Source organism: Globicephala melas, chromosome 6, assembly GCF_963455315.2.
Source record: "Globicephala melas chromosome 6, mGloMel1.2, whole genome shotgun sequence".
Lineage (NCBI taxonomy): Eukaryota > Metazoa > Chordata > Mammalia > Artiodactyla > Delphinidae > Globicephala > Globicephala melas.
Genome location: NC_083319.1, coordinates 111,183,427 through 111,203,704, shown reverse-complemented (window position 1 = coordinate 111,203,704; position 20,278 = coordinate 111,183,427). Strand labels below are relative to the sequence as shown.

The 20,278-nt window shown below is 37.6% G+C and overlaps 1 long non-coding RNA gene across 2 annotated transcripts in view; it reads right to left on the bottom strand.

Annotated features, from left to right (window-relative positions):
* Positions 1-1,810: 1,810 nt before the first annotated feature.
* LOC132597432 (uncharacterized) overlaps positions 1,811-20,278 on the bottom strand; it is a 143,992-nt gene continuing 125,524 nt past the window's right edge. Inside the window, exons 1-3 of one of the 2 annotated variants that reach the window (XR_009564199.1) lie at positions 14,972-15,073; positions 12,538-12,633; positions 1,811-2,348 (exon numbers count right to left, since the gene is read on the bottom strand). This is a non-coding gene — a long non-coding RNA (uncharacterized lncRNA). Of the gene's footprint in view, positions 2,349-12,537; positions 12,634-14,971; positions 15,074-20,278 lie in introns of those variants that run through there. The other variant, XR_009564198.1, reaches the window with a different exon arrangement.

Sequence of the window (20,278 nt, the reverse complement as noted above, 5' to 3'; positions counted from 1 at the left end):
TATTAGAAAGGTAATGGAGGTATTTATCTGATTGACCTTTTGTATATTAATTTATCTTGTCATTAATGATAGTTGCAGAAAGTCAGTCTTTTTGCATCAGATAATAGTAAGACAGCTATCTCTTTTTCAAATATGTTCTTAATAATTTCTGATCTGAACATTTCATTAACTTTAAAACTGATTTCTAATATTTTTCAAAAAAAGAGATGTCTATCATCTCTTACTTAAATAACCACTGTAAGTAAACACTGTTCTTTTTTCTTGTTTGCTGTCTGTCTCTTTTTCTCTCTCTCTCCTGGTCTGGTACATGTAGAAGAAAAGTAATGTGATATTTTATGCGGTAAATAGCTCCTCAATTGCAAATGCAAATAAAATTATAATTTTATTAAATCCCCACCTTGCTTTTGAATCATATCTGTGCAAGCTTATAAGACATTCCAGAGAATGAAAAGACAGTCAGAGGTTCATGAAAATCAGTTTTCAATGTATACATTAAAGGTTCTCAAACTTGAGGATACATCAGAATCACCAGTAACAGTTGCTTAAACACAGGTTGCTGGGCAGTTACTGAAGGATGTCAGAGGTAGGATCTAAGAATTTGCTTTTCCAGAAGTTCCCTGTTGATGCTGATGTGGCTAGGCTGGGGAAAGTACTTTGAGAATTCTTGTAAAACAAATACAGTATTGTGCTTTAGCTCAGACTGCTTCATGAACTAGCAAACACAATTAATTACAAATGAAGATGTTTTTGACCCACTGCAGTGATGTGTCGGTCAAGGTGTCTGGACCTATTTTCCATTGCTTTTCTTTTTATTTGAGATTAAACATAAACAGATATGACAGTGATGAATTCATTGCCTTTCAGCTCTAAATCCACCCTTCCTTGCTTTGTTTCTCATACCACAGCCACACCCTGTAAATCTTCAGTGCGTAGCCAGGGAGGGTCCTGCAAGTGTCTCGCCCCGCCCCTGTCTCCTGGCAACTGCTTCCACAGTCCCCGGGAGCTGTCCCCTCCTGGGGAGGAGGGCTCTGCTCCCCAGCATCTTACATGGACTAACTCCCGCTTGCCCGAGCCCACTGGCGAGTTCCCGGAGGGGTGTGTTCCTGTGCGCTCCTAGAATTGCCTCTTCTGTCCATGTTGCTCAGCCTAGACTATTATTTGCTTTATTGCACTTGCTTCTTCTGGTCCTATTAGAATTATCTTTTACTACTTCTAGTAGTTACTCACCTCTTTAATTACTTAACAATTCATATGTTATTAAATTTCCCTCTTCAGTGAACTAAAGTGATTACGCTCCTGGCCGGAACTTGATATATCCTGATGTATTAATGAAAGCTTTATTTATCTCCCTGTAGATAAATTCCCTTTTCTTGTTTTACTAGTGAACCTCCCTCTTAAGAGTCTTGTGAGGGTGGAAGATGTGCAAATGAACAGACTAAGACCAGTTTAGGAAGCTCGTTTTTTTTTTTTTTTTGATTTACAATGTTGTGCTAATTTGACACATTTCTGATATTCACTAAAATTGCTGACACCAGTCTTTACCTAAGATGAAACAAATCCAAACTATCTATGCCCACAGAAGATACTCCTCAGCAGTATTAGAGTGGTTTTTTTTAACATCTTTATTGGGGTATAATTGCTTTGCAATGGTGTGTTAGTTTCTGCTTTATAACAAAGCGCATCAGTTATACATATACATATGTTCCCATATCTCTTCCCTCTTGCGTCTCCCTCCCTCCCATCCTCCCTATCCCACCCCTCCAGGCTGTCACAAAGCACCGAGCCGATATCCCTGTGCCATGCGGCTGCTTCCTACTAGCTATCTACCTTACGTTTTTTAGTGTATATATGTCCATGCCTCTCTCGCGCCCTGTCACAGCTCACCCTTCCCCCTCCCCATATCCTCAAGTCCGTTCTCCAGTAGGTCTGTGTCTTTACTCCTGTCTTACCCCTAGGTTCTTCATGACATTTTTTTTCTTAAATTCCATATATATGTGTTAGCATATGGTATTTGTCTTTCTCTTTCTGACTTACTTCACTCTGTATGACAGACTCTAGGTCTATCCACCTCATTACAAATAGCTCGGTTTTAAAATAATAGTTTGGAAAGTAAATTGAAGACCACACGTTCAAAAAATGTTGAGGTTTCCGTGAAGTTTTGATTATTTGGAGGACTTGTGGGAGATACCTGAAAAGTTTACCTGCCTGTTGTGGCAGGAAACACATTGTCTCTCCTTTCAAATCAGCCTTGCTGTGTTTTGCTTGGTGCTGAGACCCTGTTGACCTTTCTTCTCCATCATCTGGCTGTTGGGCTCTGCGGGAGGGTGCGCTGGAGGGGGAGTCCGAGGCTGTGGAAAGAAGGAACTTATTCTTCCCTGTTCTGTTTCCTGGGTGCTGCCTGTATGCTCCCTGCGTCCCTCTTTCCTGTTAGCTTCACACTCTTCTTTATCTTGCAGCACCAGGCCATCTCCATGCATTCCCCCCCCCCATCATATCCTAAACCATGGAACCTTCTCCAAGACACCGCCTTGCTCCAGATCAGAGATGCACCTCGTCAGGTCTGGGATCAGCTCCGAGGGCCCCTTTGCCAAACACCTACACTTGGATGTGTGTCCTCTTCCCTTTGTTCCAGGAACCCTAGGGGTTGTATCTGCCTTCCTGGAATTTTTTTTTTTAATTGATAACTTAGTGTTATTTTTGGTTTGGTTTTGTTTTTTCGCGGTACGCAGGCCTCTCACTGTTGTGGCCTCTCTCACTGCGGAGCGCAGGCTCCAGACGCGCAGGCTCAGCGGCCATGGCTCACGGGCCCAGCCGCTCCGTGGCATGTGGGATCTTCCCGGACCGGGGTACGAACCCGTGTCCCCTGCATCGGTCTCAATCACTTGCGCCACCAGGGAAGCCCTGTTTTGTTTTTTGTTCAAGTTGTCTGGTTAACAATTTTATACCTGGTTAGCAGTTTCTTTTATATATATATATATATATATATATATATATATATATATTTTTTTTTTTTTTTTCTGTTCAGACAACCAGTGTGGCCTTGTTTTGGAACAGGATCTTGACAGCAGCAGGAATTGGTGCCAGGTGCCATCCCAGGAAACAGACTCTGAAATATAGCGTCCTGAGATTCTTTGGGTTTGCCCTTGTGCTTTGAACTCAGTGTTGATCCCCTTGCAAAGTTGAAACAGGATGTGAGTGGTCCGTGACACATGGAGGATTCTGATTAATCTGATTTTCACCCCTTGCCAACACTGGGATGAAGTCTTCACTGAGACAACCCCCTGGGGGGAACCAGGCAGCTGCTGTTCAGTTCAGTGACTACAAAGACAGTCGTGCGGGATGTGTTCTTTTCAGGGCACTGAAGCTCTTCCTGAAGGAACAGGTCAAGCATGAGCTCTTCAAACTCTCACCTTAAATTGCAGTCTGAGACTTAGGGTTTATCTCTGGTATTCATGAAAGGCTTCTTTATTTCTTGTAGCCACCGGGACTAATCCCACTGAACACTTTTTTTAATGTAATTTTACACTTTGCAGACTTAAAACATAGTTTTAATCCAGTGTCTCATCAAGTCCCATATGAAGTTTAGTGCATTTTTTTAGTAAGAAATTTGACCCTAAATCTTTGAATTAGGACATTTGGTTGGAAGCAGCTTTCCTTTCCTTGTTTGTGCATCTTTATACCTCCTTTGCACAAAACATAGTCATAATTTCCTTTCAAGGAAATCCCCATTCTCCTCAAAATATACCCTGAAGGGGCTTCCCTGGTGGCGCAGTGGTTGAGAGTCCGCCTGCCGATGCAGGGGACCCGGGTTCATGCCCCGGTCTGGGAAGATCCCACGTGCCGCGGAGCGGCTGGGCCCGTGAGCCACGGCTGCTGAGCCTGTGCTCCACAACCGGGAGAGGCCGCAACAGTGAGAGGCCCGCGTACCGCAAAAAAAAAAAAAAAAAGTACCCTGAATACTCTTTGTTTCCCTTAGACTTAAAACTAGGGTTATATCCTAGTATTTTCTTGCAGAGTAAGTAAAAGCCTGATACAAGAAAAAATGGTTAATATATCAAAATAATTCAAATATTTTGCTAATTTATATTAACAGAGCCCTGAAGAGTACGTGTGGGAATGAATAGTGGGTAGAATTGAATAGAACACCAGATTCGGCTGGATTGATGGATTATGATGTGTTACCAGGCATTCTGGATTTAATGTGTTTGCTCATTTAGCTGTGGATGGCCCTACCAGATGACTTGTTTGGTTGACTGAAATTTGCACTCCACAGTGGCCTATGGTTAAAAAATCGTTATGGCAGAACTTTTCCTGGTGTAATGTAGAGGATGGAATCCAAAGGCGTAAGGGGATAGGAATGTCAGAGTGGGTTTATTATGTGTGACCCACACAAATACTTCACACACTACATCTCACAGGAGGGCCTGGAGAACATCCCCTTCATAAGGCTTTGGGAATCATTAGTGGAGTGGTACCAGCCTCCCTGACATGCTCTGAGGTACCCCCACTGGCTCTGCTCTGACCAGGGGTACGACAGTGGGAGATACTGTCCATCGTAAAAGCTCTCTGACTTCAAGAGAGACAAGAGGATCCCAGGATAGCAAAGGCCAACATCATCTCTTAACTTCCTACGGTGAAGTGATGGTTGCTGCCAGGGGCAGCAGAGAGAAACTGGTGATTAGGGTGCTTTGATGCACTGAGATCACACTTACGGCTAACTGATGTCTATGTTGGTAGGAACAAAGTAGGTTATTTGTCAACTAAAATGTCACCAGATATATAAAACAACTCCAAGACAAGTGAACAGAAACCCAATTTGAGTTGCCCAAGTAGGTATTCTCAGGTACTTATCATGCTTCCAGAAGACCTTACATCAGTTCACCGACCGACCTTCACTGAAGGAGAAACTGAGTTCCTTTTCATCCCATAAGCAAACATTGCAATGATCTGAGGTCATTTCCTAGAGTGCTTGTGTTCTGAGGTAAAGGAGAGGCCCTGATTTATTCGGTATTACTGAACACTGCCTTTGAAGTGGCACGGATTCTTGAAGACCCAAAGTAAAATTGCAGTCCAGGAATTAACGTGGAGGTGTACAGTGTTTAAATGGTAAAGCTTGGCCGCAGTTTGCATCACCATGGATCAGTTGGAATGGGCTTCTCCTCTAGTTCCGTCCTCAGGGCTGAACGTATAATTGGAATAGACATACCTGGGAGCAGGTAGAATGGCTGTGTTGGTTCTCTGACCCAGGGATAAGGACATTTAGTATGAAGGTATACACTGAAGGTCTAGAATGTCTCTTCCTTACCAAGTTAGCATTGTAAAAGCAGGACTCCATCCCTGGGAGAAATGTACACATTTGTGCTACCTTCGAAGGCTTGAAAGCTCCAGTGGTGGTAATACTTTACCACCTCACTACTTAGCTTCTCTGTTTGCCTGTGCGGAAATCATACAGGATTTTCAGAACTATAGGATATTTTGAACTTAATCAGAGAGCCTCCATCTTCAGCTGCTCCTCCAGATGTAGGTTGCTGGCACCTGATATTTAGGTATTTACATGGAGAGTGCTTTTTCTTCATAAACTTTCACAGGAAAACCATAAGCCAGAGCGTTTACTTTTACCTCCAGTCTTTCCTTGGAGGTACATCATTTCTCCTACTCCCTGCCATGCCATAACCTGGAGAAACCTTGTTTATCTTCAGATTCCCCATAACATTACACTGGATCATTTTATCGTTGTCATGTGCTGATTAGAAAGTGGCAAGTGCTTTAGGTGTACGACATCCCTGCCATAGACCGGGAGGTAAACCCAGTGATTTTCAGGGGCCTCAAGTCCCAGGAATGCTTCTGGCAGTCCAGTGGTTTGTCTGTTGTAGAGCTGTCCACCCTTGAGTGAACGCTGGGTCTCTGCACCTTGCACCACCTACCAGGACCAAAGAATAAGGGCTTGGTGAGCCACTTTTGATTTCAGAGGCAACACGTAACATCTTAAATGTGTATTTAGACCCATTTACCAAATAACTTGTAAGGCTGCCAGTTTTGTGAAATACTTGTGGACGTATGCAATATGTTATTCGCTTAGTTATATTATGCTGCCTACTGATGCTTTCCTCATTTCACAGCAGAAAAAGTGCAGCAACAGATTCCACATTTAAGGGATTTGCTTACCATTATGCTATCACCGAAAAGCAGCTAAACTAATAGACCAGTGGAATGGCCTACTAAGGACACTATTATGATACTGGTTGCAGAAAAGACCCTGAGGACATGGGGTTCAGTCTTACAGGGTTCAGTATATGCTTGAAGTAGCAATTAGGATCTCTTCTATGCCAGGATACACAAGTATTAGAAAAAGGCATGAAAATGGAATGACTTCTCTCGCTATTAAGTTAATAATCCAACTTCAGAAGTTTGGCTCCCACAGCTTTGCGTTCTGCTGGTTTGGAGGTCTTAGGTCCCTGGGGAAGAGCACTTCTGCCGAGGAAAATCAGTTTCATTGAATTGTAAGTTTGGACTGCCTCCTGTTGCCGAAATTCAGCCTCTGTTCACTCGGAGACAGAGTTTGGGGTGAAGTAGAGAAGAAGAGTTTGATTGCTTTGCTAGGCACAGGGGGCCACAGCGGGCTCATGCCCTCAAGACCGTGTGTTCCGCCCTGGAGCGGGTACTGAGGGGTCTTACAGTGTTCAAGGAGCAGGGCGTGGTCAGCTGGTGGACACTCTTCTGATTGGCTGGTGGGGAGGTAAGCGGGAGTCGGAGTCATCAACCTGCTTCCAGCTGGTCTGGGGTCTCCGTGCTTGTGAGTAGCATGCAGTTAACTTCTCGCACCTGGTAGGGGCTTCAGTGTCTGCAAAACAGCTCAAAGGACATGGCTCAGAACATTATCTATAGTCCTGGAGGAAGAACTAAAGGTCCTTGACTTTGTTGAATGGCTAAAACATTATTATTATTTTTTTGTCTTGCTTGACTGTTTTTCTTACTTTTTGCATTTTCTCACTTCTCTGATTAAATGTATTCTTTGACTAAAGTTGTTCTACTGACAAAAGGCAGATGGAGGACACGGGTGGGGGTCCATTCTGGGAAGACCCCGTAGGGTCCTGCTCGGCTACACCCCTCGCCATTGGGAGGACCACAAACATCACATGACAAAACAAATTAGGAAGGAGGGATGTTGCCCTGCTAGGTGAAATGAATGATCCTCATTACCAAGGGGAAATTGAGTTATTCCTGGATAGTGAGGTCAGGAGTTACCGGAGGCGCTTCTTTGTACTTCCATGCCCAACAGTAAAATGAATAGATCTTTGTAGCGACAACAGCAAGAATGCAGGTCCACAGAGAGCTCTGTCTCTCCAAAAACTAGATTTGGGTCACCCCTCTAGTAGGGACCCCTCCAGTTGAAGTTCTGGTTGAGGACAAAGTAAAATGGAAATTATAAATATTAGCTATGGCCTTCATGCCAGTTACAGAACTGAGGAATTTAGTACCTACAAGAGCAGTTGAAGTAAATGTGACTGAATTTCAGGAACTACGGAATGAATAGCAAAGGCAAAGGCCTTGAGTTGGAAGAGTGTCCAGTTTGTCAAAGAAGACTAAGGAGACTGGGGGACATGTGAACTGAGGGGAGGAATTGGAGAAAGGAGAACCAAGAGATAAAGGGTGGGGGGGCTGAAGATTAGCGCTTCACACACAGGGAACTTTGCTCAGTCTTATATAACAATCTAAATGGGAAAAGAATTTCAAGAAGACTGGATACATGTATATGTATAACTGAATCACTTTGCTGTACACCTGAAACTGTCACAACATTGTTAATCAACTATACTCCAATATAAAATAAAAAGTTGAAAAAAAAGCAAAAGATTAGGGCTTTACAGATAATAGACATGCGCAAACTCCATGGCTTGGGGTATAACTTGGTAAACGTTAGAGGGACATTTTGCAGCACCTCAAAAATACTAAACAAAGGTTCTCTCTTAATCATGACTTCCTTTTTATCCTGGAGACATAGTTATGCTCAAATATACGTGTAGCGGAGTATTGCATAATTGATTACTGTAAAAATACAAACAGCTCAGATATCTGGCTGAAAAATACTGTATATCCATTAATGGAATTCAACATACCTGTCATAAAGTACGATGACTTCTGAGTTTTCTAATGATTTGGAAAATATTCTAAGACACTTAATTAAGTAAGAAAAACAAGGTACAAATAACATGCTATTAGTTATTTGAAAATGTGTGTGTGTGTTTATGCATATACACAAGTATGCATATACACAAGTATGCATATACAACATTCTGGAAGAAAATAAAAGAAATATTAATAGTCTTTATGCCTGAGGTGATAAAGAAAATCCCTTTCCCTATCTTTCTTGACTATTAGAGATGTTTACAACTTGGAAGTATTCATAATAATAAAAAGAAAATAGCAAATGTCAACAATGAAATAGAAAATTAACTAATTAGATTAATATAAAAATTAAAATTCTGTAAATGTTACCTTTTATATCCACATTCCCAGACATCTCTTAGGATATTTTGATTCTCTGGAATTTATCAAAATATAGATATTTGTATTTGAGTAGATTCCGGCACCTTTTGGTTAGATATGCAGTAGGCTCTTTTCTTCTTCTGGTTTGGAACACTACTAGTCAACAAGGAAATCTAGAAGGCTCTTTATATTTTCAGATACCTGTGATTGAAGGAGATCTTAAGAAACTGGTTGAAGTAATTCTGAATTGCAGAGAAATTTTTAGCATATATTTATAAAAATTTTTCTGTTAATTATAGGGAAGGTTGAAGAAAAATGCTAAGTTGGCTGAATTGAAAATTCTTTCCTAATAAATTTACAAACATGAGCCAAACAGATTTAGAATACAAAAAATATTCACACCGAAAGAACTTCACGTTAATTTCTGCACAATAATTTTCATAGACTGTACTGAGCTTGTCCAATTTTCTATTTAGGTCCCTATTTTATTTATTTATTTTTTTTTCACATCTTTATTGGAGTATAATTGCTTTACAATGGTGTGTTAGTTTCTGCTTTATAATAAAGTGAATCAGCTATACATATACATATATCCCCATATCTCCTCCCAAGCTATCAGAAATAACTAGGCTATATTTAAATATATGCTTCTGAAATTTGCACAGATGTTAAGACTTGGTTCGAAACCTTTAAACTGGCAGGTTATAAAGTACAAAGTCGAAGTGTTCAGAAAAAAAGATGTGGGCAACTTTGAAAGCACAAGGAAATCAATTTTATTATGTCAAGTATGTATGCATGTTGTAGAGAATTTCTAATTAAATCCTTTAAAGTTTTTTGCTCTGTTTCACTTTTCTACACCTTTGAAGAATATCTTTGAACATTATTAAAAGTGAAATATAAATGCTATTTCTTTAGAATAAATGTAGCTATTTTGACTAAGCACTAAATTGTGTAAATGATTTATGGGCATCCAATCTACCACTTAATTCATATACTTTCATTCCTCTCCTATAAGCATATTGTCCTTGATTGTTATTGCAAGGTCATGCACACAATATTTCTTTATAAAATCAGAAAGTTATTAGGGAACTGGTAAGTTACGTTACACTGCATTGTACCTGATGAGAATGTGACAGTGCTCAAATATATTCATTTATATGCAGTTAGTTGTGTACCATAGTTTTCCATAAGTATTATTTCTGGAAACTGTTCTGTATAATTGGAAACAAATTCAAACAAAAAATAGCCTTAAAATAATTGCCAGCTCAATATGATAACATTAACTCATCCTCTGCTTATAACTTTTCCATATGAAAAATTTATCATTGGGAAAACCAGTCATAGTATCTTGTATCATAAGTATCATTGTGTATATATACACAGTGGTTTAACTTTATATGAAATACAGAGCTTTTATTTGGGGGCTTCTATTTTTCTAAGATATTTGAGTACTTAAGTAAATGTATTTTATCTGAAATCAAAGCAACTGTAAATATTCTTTTTATTAAAGTATAACTTAAAATTGAAAAATTTGTTTTATCTGTAATAGAATTTAATGAATTTAAAATAATAGAATTTAAGCTACATTTAAATTTTTTATCTTATTGATACCATGGTAATTATATTTCGTATGTAGCAACATACTACTTTAATTGAGGTCTTTTAAAATTTTTTTACTGAAATATAGTCGATGTACAAAATATGTTACATGTGTGCAATATAATGATTCACAAGTTTTAAAGCTTATACTCCATTTATAGTTATTATAAAATATCGGCCATATTCCCTGTGTTGACAATATATCCTTGTAGCTTATTTTATACATAATATCTTGCACCTCTTAATCCCACCCCTATATTGCCCCACCCCCTTTTCCTCTCCCCACTGCTAACCACTAGTTTGTTCTCTATATCTGTGAGCCTTTTTTTTTTATATTCACTAGTTTGTTGTATTTTTTAGATTTCACATATAAGTGATATCATACAGTATTTGTCTTTCTCTGTCTGACTTATTTCACTTAGCATAATGCCCTCCAAGTCAATCCATGTTGCTGCAAATGGCAAAATTTCATTCATTTTTTTATGGCTAAGTAGTATTCCGTTGCATATATATGTACACATCTTCTTTATCCATTCATCTGTTGATGGACACTTAGGTTGCTTCCATGTCCTGGCTATTATAAATAGAGCTGCTGTGATCACTGGGGCACATGTATCTTTTCAAATTAGTGTTTTTGTTTTTTACAGATATATACACAGGTGTGGATTTGCTGGGTTATATTGTAGTTATATTTTAGAGCAACCTCCATACTGTTTTCCACAGTGGCTGCACCAATTTACGTTTCCACCGCCGGTGTAGGAGGGTTCCCTTTTCTCCACATCCTTGCCAGCGTTGGTTGTTTATGTTCTTATTGCAGACAGCCATTTTGACAGGTGTGAGGTGACATCTCATTGTGGTTTTGGTTTGCATTTCTCTGATAATTAGCAATGCGGAGCATCTTTTCATGTGCCTGTTGGCCACCTGTATGTCTTCTTTGGAGAGATGTCTAGTTAGGTCTTCTGTCCAGTTTTTGATTGGGTTGTTTTTTTGATGTTGAGTTGTATGAGCTGCTTATATATTTTGGATATTAACCCCTTATTAGTCATATAATTTGCAAATATTTTCTCCCATTCAGTAGGTTGTCTTTTCATTCTGTTAATGGTTTCCTTTGTTGTGCAAAAGTTTTTAAGTTTAATTAGATCCCATTTGTTTATTTTTGCTCTATTTCCCTTGCCTTAGAAGACAGATCCAAAAAAAAAATGTTGCTGCAGTTTATCAGTGTGTTTTGCCTATGTTTTCTTTTAGGGGTTTTATGGTTTCTGAACTTACATTTACGTCTTTAATCCTGACGACTTCTGATTTAAGCCTGCTATTTTAGCCATTTTATGTGTTAAAGGAGGAGTCCTGGGTGATTATAATGGATCCAACAGTTATTTACATCACAATTATGTTAAAATGTTGTATGGTAATTTAAATACGGCAGTAAGTAGTTGCTTAACATTTTTGTGTGGTGCTCTAAGTCAGTTTCACTAAGAAAAATGACTTAAACTTTGTATCTAACATGTGTTGTCAAGTGAACGGTGCAAAAGCTCTTTTTACTTAATTCATCAAGAAATCAAAAAAGTGAAGAACACGAGGAAGATTCCTTTGGCAGTGACTGCCAAATGACTTTCAAAGAAAAGACAACTTAATGTTCGCAAGAATCTTGGGTGACCACTGAAGCAAAACACATTTTTATATTTAGAAAACATCTTTATAATTTACCCTGCAAAGTGCCCCAGTTACTTGAATTTCCTTGGGCAATCAGGGTACGTGTGGTCTGCAGAGAGGTTAAAATCAGTAAGAGCTGACCAAGGTTCGGTCTACTTTCAGTTATCAAAAGATGATGCAGTTCTGACAGAGATAAGATACTCCCCTATGTAAATTTTTTTGTTATTCTAAGTTTTAAACTTTGGTTGACATTGCTGTTGAGTTTTAGTTATACACACATGTAATTACACATGTGTAAGCTTCAAGTCAGCACTTTTCAAACACGTTTCTTTTGATAAACGCTGTATTTTACCCAGAGGTTAATTCAAAGCCCCCAGTTGTACCAGTTACACACTCAGCCATCAAACGTGGCCCCAGCTGCTAGCATTCCTTTTGAGAGGACTGGAGTTCCTGGATCTCCATCCTGTGATTGTGCATGGTCCTGTGTTTAAAGAGTAGATATGAAAAAAAAAAAAATGACAGAAGACTGATTGTAAAGGGGAAGAAAGAGTCTTGATTTATCATTTGATTTCTATCATTTTTTTCTAACCACCCCAAAACGTCCTGTGTAACATTTAAAGCCGTGAGATAAGAGTTTGAGCAGCAAAGTGTAATATTTATTTGGGAAGTGAACATTTTTGTTCATACCTGAACTACTTCATTGAAAACTAATAATGTTTTGAAGTTGAAATGTATTCTTTTAAACTTGTCAATTGTTTACAGTGAAAGTAAGGAATACATCTAGAAAAAAACATTACTTACTTGATGTGTTTGTTACTTGAAAATACTTGTGTTGTGTAGAAGCAGGTAGTGTTAAAAAATAATCCACTCTTGGAATCAGATACGCCTGGATCACGTCTGGTGAAGGGTGAAAAGAAGACAAGTTGATAAACAATAGTGCCGCCAAAAGAACTTAGGGAGACGTGTAGAAGAATCATAGTAGGTCTTGTATCCCACAAAAGAAAACAACAATAACAGCAAAAGTCACACACACACACACACACACACACACACACACACACACACACAGTGTGATACTTCACAGTAAGTACTCTGAGATCTGTAAATGAATTATTTTCTTCAGAGTCGCATGCTTTGTGCCTTTTCAGGCAATCAGTGTCTAATTTAGTGTCAGATGATTTTTTAAAATATATTAGGCATCTTATAAATATTTGCTTTAAATTTTACATATCTTGCACTTTTTTCTTTGAGTATATTCTCAAAGCAGAACTCACATTATAGGAGGATGTTAGATAATCTGTATAGTCAGCTTGTTTGATGGCTGAATAGAGACATTGAAATACACTTGTTCTTTGTCTATATTCTAAAGTCTGTTAGGTCATACCTTAATTTTTTTGATGAGTGTAATTTAGTATTCATGAAGTAATTTGTGTTAAATAAAATAAGTATTGGTAAAACTACAAATGAAATAAATTTTATATATGTCTCCAATTTGGACTGTTAAAATGATGTGAAAAGACCTTAATGAAATAAAGGAAAAAGTAGGTAGCCCAAATCTTTAAATATTTATAGCTACTTCTATGATTGATTTTCTCATTTAGTTTCTCACAACATCACATCACAACATATTAGTGTCACAGAGAGTGAAATTCCTGGTTGATCAAACAGCTTAATATATTTTGCCATTTCTTAACAGTAATTTCGATATATGAATAAATATTTATAAGAAGACTTACAAGAAAATTTACCTCAGTCTTTGTACTATTAGATAAGGAACCCAGAATGTTCTTATCAGTATTTCAGTGTCATCCAGGGGAGACATTAAAAACTTTTACTTAATCATTCTTATTTCAAATTTCTATCAATATCCTTGGAATGTACTCAGGGAATTTGCTAATGACATTGAATTAAGACTGAGTCACAGCCAATATTTATTTCAGTTTCAAGGAACCTTAATGTTATATTTAGAAACAGAACAATTAAAATGAATGAAACCCTGAGCAGGACATCATACCTGAAAAGAAAATTATAAGCTACGTAAATATAGTAACCTGCATTAAAATTAGGAGTTATTTGTAAAAAAAAAAAAAAAAAAAAAAAGGAGAGAGAGGTTTTATGAACAAAGTTGCTATCGGCCTATTGCTTTAGTTGCCCATTTAAAAATCAGGAAACTGACAATATTATGATATTGACTTCCAGCTTGTATGACTCGCAAGTTAATTTTTAAAAGAATGCCTTTGGTATATTACTTCATTCAGTGTTTGTAGCAATTCTGTGAGGTTTATAAAGCTGATATGATACATGTATTTGCTGTTAAGGAAACTCTGGACACCTGACTGATCCCTAAACTGTTACCCACTAATTCCGTGGAACCAAGGATGGAACCCGATTCTTTGACCCTCAGGAATGAGGGTTAATGCATCTAAGGAGCATACACCTCAATCTTACCTGGACTTCATAAATAAAAAGTTCAAATAATTAGTGTAAAAAAGAAAAGAAGACCATCACAAAAGTAATTTAAGTATTGGAAATTCGTATCGACGTAACTATGAAAAAGACATGTTATGGAGAAAAAAAGAGTATGGAGCCATCCATTACTTATAATAGTACGTATAAATCCTTCAAACTGTTAGGAAAAACATACATCTTTGTTAATATTCTAAATTTATTTTTCCTTTTCTTAGTCCTAAAATAGATGATTGCTTATTTTTCTATTTCCTTATTATTATCTTTAATTTGCCATATTGTAAAACTGAGACTGAATTCTAAGAATGAAACTTAGCAGCAAAACTAAAATAAAAACTCATGGTTATGCTTTGTGAACACTAAATTTAAGATTGACTCATAGGCTCCCTTACTTAGGGATGAATCTCAGAGCTAGGATGTCAGGCTGAGTCAGAAGCCTTGGGTATACCTGTTCATGCGTTTCTTCACATGAAATCATGGTTAGCCTCTGACGTCTAGAAGACAGATCAGAAACAACGGAGTTTTGGATCCTTGCCTGGTTAAATCAGGCTCAAACTTGATTGCTCCTTTTCTGAACCATCTCTTTATTATCCTTGATTCTGTCTCAGTAATTTTCAAGGAAGGGCTGTAGCCTTCTCTCTCAATACTGAGGAAAAACTCTTGTAACTACCAGAATTAGAGGCCAGGAAAGATATTATCACACATTTGTCTCTCTCGAGCTCAGCGCAGTAAAAAGTGACCAGTATTCAGGTGGCAATTTTGATGGTACCTTGTGGAATGCCAGCGTTGTTTTGGCACTTGAAACTTCAGTTGAGTGAAAACAGGATTGATTCACTTCCTTAAGTGGTTCTCCAACTGGTCTGAAAGTTTGAGACTGGCTTCTAAGAAAAGGGACAGCTTTCAGAATGGATAAACATGGCTTAAAAGATTCGAAGCAATCTTTCCAAAATGTAAAGGTTAGAGTTTAAGTGAAAGACAAGATTTCGTATCATTTAAAACCCATTTTTTCCTCCAAGATCAGAACATATATCAATATTGTGATTATAATTGGAGGATGGTATCTACATTTTATTTATTTCTTACTATGAAATAAATTGAAAAGTAACACTAAAATTTGTTATACTTTAACTTTTACATGCTAAAATTACCTTTCTGTTGCTTTCTGTAATACAAAAATATTGTTAATAAAATCATGTAGATTGTTATTACTTGCCTAATATTGTCAAAGAAAAAATATAGAATATTGTTTAAGAAAAATATAGAATTAAATAATAATCGTAAAGGTATCAATGCTATTATTTTAATAGTTATTTTAGTTTTGAAAATCTGGTGAATGTTATGTTTAATTCTATATGAATAAATTAGGATTTGCATCAAAAATTCGTTCTAATTTTTAACATTTGGTATGAGAGGTAAAAATTTCCAGAACCTAAATGAAATGCTAAATCAAACTGAAGCCCAGTCTTTCACAAAATCTGCCCTGTTGAAGAGAAATACTTACCATAAAATACCTCTAAATCTGATCAATAAATTACTTTAAATGATACTGTAAACTACAATACTGCTTTGGCTATTAACTAAAAAATAATACAACAGATGAGTTATTTAGATATTTTTTCCATTTGCAAGATGGGGACTTTTTATTTTTATCATGGAGGGTAAATTGAGTTAAGATTAAAGAAACTTAAAACATACCCAAATGGTTTTTCATCAGAATATGTTAAATCAATAAAATAAGCAGTAAAGAAGAGTAGTAGAAAAAGGCAATTTTTCATTGCTTGTATGCCTATTCCTTGGGAATGACAAGTTAACCTTAAAATAACATCAGGAAATTCAATCTCTGCTTTGCTCCCTGTTCATTTCTCTATAATTACTGAATATAGTTATTTGTGCTGAGTGGCAAAGGCAAGCAATGCAAAGGTTACTGAATCATAGACTATTGGAATATTGATCACCCCTTCCCCCGAAATTACATCTGAGGAAATTAAAATCAAGACAGTACAGAGACTTTAATAAAGTCACTGAGAGAATTAGGAGCTGGGCTGTGATTAGCAGCTTTCTGACGGGTATTAGAGAGAGGTTTACATTCACTGGCAGGAACTCTAATTCACTCATTCTAAACCATGTTGGTGATGTGATATTCTGAAAATTACTTATATTGATGATAATAGCGCTGGTTCACCTAAGTAGGAAGTTGATATTAATATTTGGAGAATCAAAAGTAGCCCCGTTTTCTGCAACCATTCAACAGCCATTGTCAAGGTTGTTCAGATTGATCACCAGATAATACCTTTTTTTTTAGCAGCATTTACACATTTACAGTCAGTCAAATGTTTGTTGATTGTCTCCTTTTTGTCTGCCATAATGACAGATACAGTATGGAATAAATTATGCCAGGATTAAGGCTGCCCTTAAGTAACATGAAATTATTAATGTCAAAGTTAATTTTTATACAACTATACCATAAGTTCCATAAAGTGTCAGAGGGTATAATCTACAGATGAAAATAGCTTGTACAACCTCTGATTTGTATTATTATTTTTTAAATTTTCATTGGCGTATATTTGATTTACAATGTTGTGTTAGTTTCGGGTATACAGCAAAGTGAATCAGTTATACATATACATATATCCACTCTTTTTTAGATTCTTTTCCCATACAGGCCATTAAAGAGTATTGAATAGAGTTCCCTGTGCTGTACAGAGGTCCTTATTAGTTATCTATTTTATAGATAGTAGTGTGTATATGTCAGTCTCAATCTCCCAGTTTATCCCTCCCTTTACCCGCCCCTGGCAACCACAAGTTTGCTTTCTACATCTGCAACTATGGTTCGTAGATAACTTTGTCTGTCCCCTTTTTTTAGATTCCACATGTAAGCGATATCTTATGATATTTGTCTTTCTCTGTCTGACTTAAACTTCACTCCGTTTGACAATATCTAGGTCCATCCATGTTGCTGCAAATGGCATTACTTCGTTCTTTTTTATGGCTGAGTAACAATATTGCACTGTATATATACCACATCTTCTTTATCCATTCCTCTGTTGATGGACATTTAGGTTGGTTCCATGTCCTGGCTATTGTAAATATTGTACTGATCTCCTTGAGAACAGTTTCAGCACTGTCTGAAGTGGTGTCTCCACAATTCTATACCAAGTGGGCTCAGGAGCTTTATCTCTAATTTGGTATAAAATGGTCAGGTTCGGCCGCTTGTTTTTTACAGTTACATTTGAAGAGCATGGTGATTGTTTTATTTAGATCTCGTGTTGTCAGTCGTAGAACAATTGAGGCTTTCTAAACTTGCTTTTCTATAAGCTTAAGAGAATTTAAAGGTCAAGGTCATTATTACCAATATTCATAGTGGACATAATATCATCCAAAGGGTTTGGAAAGCTGATGATTAGAGTAGGCAACACACTCAAATAACAACAAAATCTCCTGACACTGTCACTCTTTTCACCCATGTCCTGTTTTGTTTAGAACAATAATAAGGTTTTGTAGATCCATACATACATAATGCATTGAGTTAGCATTTGTCATATGCTGGCAGGTGAATTATGGTTGCTGTCACCTGAGAGATTTGCCTGAGAACGGTGTGTTCTTTTTGGTTGAAGGTGTCAGCAGATCCTAGAAGTGGTTTTTGCTGAATCAGAGTGTTTCTAATGCTAATTGTGGTGGTCCATCTAGAGCTCCCCTTCCAGCAACTACTTTTATAACTAGATATTTTTAAATTTTCACGATGCACTTAAAGCCAGACACTCACAAAGTCTGTGTGCCTAGTTACTCACCCCTTGGCTATTGTTCAACTTCCTTGCTTTTTTTTTTTTCTTACTTATTTTCTATTAAAATTCACTTGAGGGCTTCCCTGGTGGCGCAGTGGTTGAGAGTCTGCCTGCCGATGCAGGGGACACGGGTTCGTGCTCTGGTCCGGGAAGATCCCACATGCCGCGGAGCGGCTGGACCCGTGAGTCATGGCCGCTGAGCCTGCGTGTCCGGAGGCTGTGCTCCGAAACGGGAGAGGCCACAACAGTGAGAGGCCCGTGTACCGAAAAAAAAAAAAAAAAAAAAAATTCACTTGACCTTCTGAAGAGTTGTTGAGTCTGAGGTACTTCTAGGTGGTGTAAAGTTGTGAGAACAGGAGCACTCAGAATCCACTCCCCCAAGAAACCTTTCTATAAATAACTTTACAGAATATTTAAAAATATTATAAACATTGCAGGATAGAGAGTCCACAGAACTCAGTTCTGTGGCCATCCTCTAGGACCCCAGACCAGGTCAGAATTTCTTTTTCAAATTCTGTCACTTTTTATGTGTTTATTTATTTATAAATTTATTTTGTTTATTTATTCTCGGCTTCATTGGGTCTTCGTTGCTGCGCATGGGCTTTCTCTAGTTGCAGTGAGCGGGTTCGTTGAGGTGTGCGGGCTTCTCATTGCGGTGGCCTTTCTTGTTGCGGAGCATGGACTCTAGACGCACAGGCTTCAGTAGTTGTGGCACATGGGCTCAGTAGTTGTGGCTCGTGGGCTCTAGAGCACAGACTCAATAATTGTGACACACAGGCTTAGTTGCTCCACGGCATGTGGGATCTTCCCGGACCAGGGATTGAACCCATGTCCCTTGCATTGGCAGGTGGATTCTTAACCACTGCGCCACCAGGGAAGTCCTGTGACTTTTCAAATGACCAGTAAAAGACCATTTCACAACAATGCATCAGTTTGTTAACAAATGTTGATTTGAATTTAGCAGAAAAACTATTATAAGCTGGATAAATTTCTTTTATTAGATAGAAAATTACAGGTTATAATTGTCGTCTGATAAATCACACTCCATATGATTTACTGATATTTTAAAGTATTTACAGCTTATCCACTGCCTCTTATTAAAATATCCAGATTCTTTTTTTTTTTAACATCTTTATTGGAGTATAATTGCTTTACAATGGTGTGTTAGTTTCTGCTTTACATCAAAGTGAATCAGTTATACATATACATATGTTCCCATATCTCTTCCCTCTTGCATCTCCCTCCCTCCCGCCCTCCCTATCCCACCCCTCCAGGCGGTCACAAAGTACAGAGCTGATTTCCGTGTGCTATGCGGCTGCTTCCCACTAGCTATCTATTTTACATTTGGTAGTGTATGTATGTCCATGCCACTCTCTCACTTTGTCCCAGCTTACCCTTCCCCCTCCCCATATCCTCAAGTCCATGCTCTAGTAGGTCTGTGTCTTTATTCCTGTCCTACCCCTAGGTTCTTCATGACATTTTTTTTTCTTAAATTCCATATGTATGTGTTAGCATACGGTATTTGTCTTTCTCTTTCTGACTTACTTCACTCTGTATGACAGACTCTAGGTCCAAGAGATGCTGTGTGCAATAAATGGGATTCATCTTAATATAATGTTTTAAAATGATACAAATAAAGATTAAAATACTTCATGTAAAATAAAAAAAGATATGACTCAGTATTATTACTGTTGCATAAATATTGGAAAACAAAGTAGAACACAACAATGTGGCATGATATATATTTTTCTAAGAACAAAAGTTTCTTTTATTGAAAGAAATAAGATGTAGTGCTGTGTACATCTGATTGTGTCATATCAGGATGTACTAAATGTGTGTCTTTCTTTCAATGATGTAAAAATCAGTGGGTTCAGATGATGGCAGACTGATACTTCTACTGAAATGTCCTCCACCAGCACTTTACCTCATGGTTTTAACATCTACTAATCATCATTGCCTGAGTAAAGTATTTGTTATTTTTTAATTCTATGACTCCTTTTGCATTTATTAACTGTGATTCTTTTGTAAAGTAGAACTGTCCTTCATGAATTATTTGATTGTCCTGAAACACAGTGCCTATAGGAAAGGCAAAATAGATACTTAAATTCTTTCCCTTTTTTATTTTATAGCAATTCCCAGAATGATGCATCTTGTATCCAGCAAAGAAAATTAATGATTTCGCATTTATTAGTGTGAAATAATAATTTTTTTAGATATTATACATGTTTCAATTCATTGCTGTCATTGTTCTTTATGAGCTCAAGTTATCCTGTCTTTTCTAATGGGATGTGATT